Source organism: Ailuropoda melanoleuca, chromosome 16, assembly GCF_002007445.2.
Source record: "Ailuropoda melanoleuca isolate Jingjing chromosome 16, ASM200744v2, whole genome shotgun sequence".
Lineage (NCBI taxonomy): Eukaryota > Metazoa > Chordata > Mammalia > Carnivora > Ursidae > Ailuropoda > Ailuropoda melanoleuca.
The window spans coordinates 65,140,125-65,144,897 of record NC_048233.1 but is presented as its reverse complement, the minus strand read 5'-3'; the positions used below and the strand labels follow the sequence as shown (position 1 = coordinate 65,144,897).

The window sequence follows — 4,773 nt, the reverse complement described above, 5'->3', positions numbered from 1 at the left end:
AAGAAGCAGGCTCCCAGCGGAGGAGCCTGATGCGGGGCTCGATCCCAGAATGCTGGGATCACGCCCTGAGCCGAAGGCAGACGCTTAACGACTGAGCCACCCAGGCACCTCGATTTGTGTATGTTTATGTTTGTCAGAAGCTACCAAATTGTTTCTGAAGTGGCTGTTCCATCTTTGCGTTCTTGGTGGCCATGTGTGAACATTTTAGGTTTCTGTGTTCTCTTTGCCGCATTCGGTATTGTCTGTTGTTCTGTTTTTCCCAACCTAGTAGATATGTACAGGTATCTCATTGTGGGCTTTTTTTTAAATTTTTTCAGGATTTTATTTATTTGAGAGAAAGAGACAGAACAAGAGCAGGGAAAGTAGCAGAGGGAGAGGGAGAAGCAGACTCCGTGCTGAGCAGGGACCCTGACGTGGGACTCAATCCCAGGACACTGGGATCATGACCTGACCCAAACCAACTGAGCCAGCCAGGCACCCCTCATTGTGCTTTTATTTGCACTTCCCTAATCACTCAAGATGTTGAGCAGCTCTTCCTGTGGTTATTTGCCATCCATATAATTTTTTCTGTGAAGTATCTATTTAAATATTTTTGCCATTTTTAACTGGATCATTTTCTTATCATTGGGTTTGAAAGGATAAGATTCCTTTACCAAATATGTGTTTTGCAAATGTCTTCTATCAGCGTATGGACTGTCCTTTCATTTTTCTTAACAGTATCTTTTGATGGGTACAAGTTTTTAATTTTGTGCTGGTCCCATTTATCTTTTTTTTTTTTTTTTTGATGGATCATGCTTTTGCTGTTGTAGCAAACTCTTTGCCTAACCCAAGATTTTCAGAACCCATGCTTTTCATCTGACTGAGCAGCTTATTCTGACCCTGGACAAGTCATTCCGTTTCTCAGCCCCAGTTTACCCCTCTGTGAAATGTGGAGATTGAAGCAATAGGTAGTTTTCAAACTTTCTGAAAGCAAGGGAGCTGAGACTATGCATGGGACCCCAAGCCATAAAATGGATCCAAGTGCTTTTGGGGCCCTGCCCTTTGGAGTCTCTTGAGCAGGGCTTCCTCGCCTTTCCTATGTTCACCAATCACCCGAGGGCATTGTGAAAACGTACATTTGAACTCCTAGGTCTGGGATAAGGTTGAGATTCTTCAGCTCTCACAAGTTCCAGGTGACGCAGGCACTGCTGGTCCAGGGACCTTGAGCCGAGTAGCAGAGCTCCAGAGTCCTCTCTAGGACAAAATGGGAAGTCTACCTTTGTCACACAAGACTGAGGGTTTCTACAGCATGTTTCTTCCAAGGAAAGCAAAGCTCTTCCATATCTGTAATTCTCTTTCCCTCCTTTCTTTCTGTCCTATGATTACCCGCCAGTTCCCTGATGGGAACACCAAGACCCAGGTTTGAGCCAAGTTCCCTAGAATATGGCAGAATCAGGTGGAGAAGAACGTTGCCAACAGCTGGGGGCTAGCGATCCGATAAAGTCTGCGTTATACTTAGAACTTGTTCTGTTGTATCAGAAACTCAAACTGGCTGAAGGAAAAGGCAGAAGTGTTTTGGCTCACGCAACCAAAAAGTCCGAGGTGGTGCTGGCTGCCGGCGTAGTCAGCCAGGTGTTCGAACGCTATCATAAGCAGCATGGCTCTCTGAAAATTTTCATTCTGTACTCCTCCGACCTGGTGTCACACCCAGCCAGGTACCTCGCGTGCCATCATGAGAAGACCCCTAGCTGGTCTGGGCTTCTCTTCCATCAGCTTAGCACCACTGGCAGAGAGACAGCTCCTCTTCTCCGGTAGTTTCAGTAAAAGCCCAACATTTGAGCTTTGGTGGCTTAGCCCTGACCACATACCTGCCTGTCCATGTGACAGTGACGGTAGGTAGCCAGTGGGACTATGGGGTACAGCGATGAGGTGGTCCAGACCTAAAGCATGGGGGAGAAGCTTGGGGGTGAAGTCCACTTCACCTGAACCACATGGTTGTGGAAGATGGAAGGAATGGTCCCCAAAAGAAAGGGGGATGTTGTTTTTGCTGGATGGGCAGACAGCAGTGTCTACTACCACCTTTATGCAGTCATATGCACGCAAGTCTTTTCTTTCTTTCTTTCTTTCTTTCTTTCTTTCTTTCTTTCTTTTTTCTTTTCTTTTTTTTTTTTTGTCTTTCAGGGGGAAGAGGAAACAAGGACCTGTAACTCTGGCCCCTCAGGAAACATTCTCATCGTGCCTTTGGTGCCATGCCTCCTCTTTAGCGCCCGGCATGCTTCAACTTCTTGAATTCCCTTCCCCCATTTCTCATGCAGCCCCCCACCTCCAACCCCCAAGATTTTCATGCTACCTTTCTCAGTCTGATACATGTATTTCAATGCTAAAAATTTATATTCCTACCCCTACCAGAGTTTTTTGGACCTAAGATAAGGATTGCAACAGAGGGTAATGCTTGGCACAAAGTGGTTTTGCACTAAAGATGGAATTTCAGGCATGGGGGGGCACTTTATTTTCCTAGGAGAGAAGGATCTTCTTGGTCTTGCCAAATTATCCAACTGGTTTTGCTGACCCACAACGTCGGCCAAGTTCACAGCCGTCTAGCCCTAGAGCAATGCCCTCTGTCTGGAGGTGGCAATGGAAACAGGTGGAGTCACAGCTGGGCTGATTAAAGGCAATGGCAGGACGGTCTTGGGAGGAACCTCTGAATAGGAGTGCAGGTGGCGAGCCTTACCTAATTATCAATGTGACAAGCCTGTAAACTGAGACCTCGGGAGGGGAGCATTCTTACTTTGTCTCTGGCAGACAGAAGAGGCTGGTTGGGGCTTGAGAGCCATCACATTCAGTCTTTCAGGCATTTAGAAACACCCTCCCTCCAACTGTCAGTCTGCAGACAGGTCCGCACGACTCCCCAACAGGCGGACGGCGGCTCTGGCTACAAAAGAACCGGTTCTGGCCAGAGATGGGGACTGTGTTTGCGTGGGATCTGGTTGATGGTCTGTAATGTCAGGTTAGGCAGATGGGGTTCTTTTAGCGAGTGACACAAATTCCACCTTCGGTAACAGTACCCCAGTGTCAATAGTGTATGTAAATAGATTGTCTTGGAAAATGAGCCAGCATGGGCACGGTGTCCCAGCGTCCCCCCTCCTGAGTGTGTGAGCTATGAGACCACACTTGGCATCTGCAGGCTCCCCTCCCTCCCTCCCTCACCCAGCGCACACAATGACCCCCTTATGCGCTGTCCGCCAGCCTCCATGGGAAGGGTGCTTGGTGTGCGCAGAGTTTGCCTACAGTCCTACTGTACGTGCTAATAATTAACTTGAAATGGCATTTACGATGGTGAGATGTGCTGTGTGCTGCTCTCCCTTCATCCCCCAGCAACCAGAACGTGCTGACTCTGAACAGGTAGGACCAGTGCTGCCCTCAAAGACACAGTGTTCTGCTATGGAATTAGCCGAGCATAATGAGCCCATTGAATCCGGCGGCAGGCACTTTCATCTCGGGGCCGCACAAATCCAGGTGTTGGGCCTAGACCCCAGGGGCTGGTGGGTAGGTTGGAGTTTCTAAATGGGCTTTGTTCACTCACTGGAAGAGAAAACTCCAAAGCTGAGCACAGAATTCTGGGGACTGGGCATAAAGCTTCCAACAGATTCCCTCCATAGATGTCAGGAGCTGAACCATCCCTCTGAGTGGCTTCATGTTTATAACAAGGCTTTCTCCCCTTCGGGCCCTTTTGTATAACGATCAGTAAGGTGGGCGGAAGTCAAGCTTTCCAAATCGCTGGGGTTGAGATACAGAAATGGCACAGAGCGATTAAGTAGTTTACTCAAAACATACAGCCAGCTTGGGCTAGAACTGGAAGCTAGACGGGTCTCTCCATTTTTGTGCTTTGGCCTCAGGAGCCAAAGAACCAGCTACCTTTGCTCAGGTCATTCTATTCCACGCAAGGCTCCTCATGTTAGGAGTCCAAGGGTCTGCCTTACCTTGCACTCTACTCCTTTTCCGGTAGAAGAGAAGAAGCAGTGGGTGTGGCCAGCAGCGTAAGAGAAAGCAGGCTCCAGTCCCGGCTCTCGGACCCACAGCTGTGTGACGGTGGGTAGAGCCCTTCCCATCGTGGGACCTTGGTTTCCCCATCTGCAAAGAAAGAAAGCCAGGACAAGTGTCTCCAGAGTGGCTCATACCACCGATGTCCCGTGGGTGGAACCCTGCAGTGAGCAGGTGTTCCCCGGCTACCGGGCGCCCCAGGGGAAGCATGAGGTGGGGGGTGCTGTGGGATGAAGATGCTGGAAGGGATAAGGAAGCCCTGAGAAGTACACCAGTAATTTGGAGATTTTACCTTCCTTCCCGTGACTAATAGGAGCCCTCCTGAGAAATGATAAAGGGCTAATTAGGATCTTAGAGTCCATTTTATTGAATTCTTTCATTTGCAGGCCCTGCGTGTCAGATGTAAAGACTTGGCCAAGGTCACAGAGAAAGGGGGCAGCAGATCTCCTGCTTCCCATCTGCAGCTCTTTCTATGTGCTCCGTAGCCAGTGACGAGACCAGCCCCAGTGGGCCACAGCGACAGCCAGAAGCAGAAATTCCAGTGGAAGTTGTCATGGTTATGCCGTGACATCAGTGACTGTGCTCTTCCCTATGCTACGCCCATTACCTACATCAGCTCATTCTTTAATTTAAAAGGTAATGATCGGTACACCTGAAACTAATATAATGTTATCTGTCGAATATATCTCAATTTTAAAAAAATGACCCGTGATATGTGTGTTTTTATCAGGTCTATATAAAGATATGGAATGT

At 48.5% G+C, this 4,773-nt stretch overlaps 1 long non-coding RNA gene across 1 annotated transcript; it reads left to right on the top strand.

The window, feature by feature from the left end:
- The first annotated feature begins 3,274 nt into the window (after positions 1-3,274).
- LOC109489835 lies at positions 3,275-4,547 on the top strand. The gene is made up of 3 exons (XR_002142971.2): positions 3,275-3,381; positions 3,986-4,068; positions 4,407-4,547. It is a non-coding gene; the product is annotated as an uncharacterized LOC109489835 (long non-coding RNA).
- Positions 4,548-4,773: the final 226 nt, after the last annotated feature.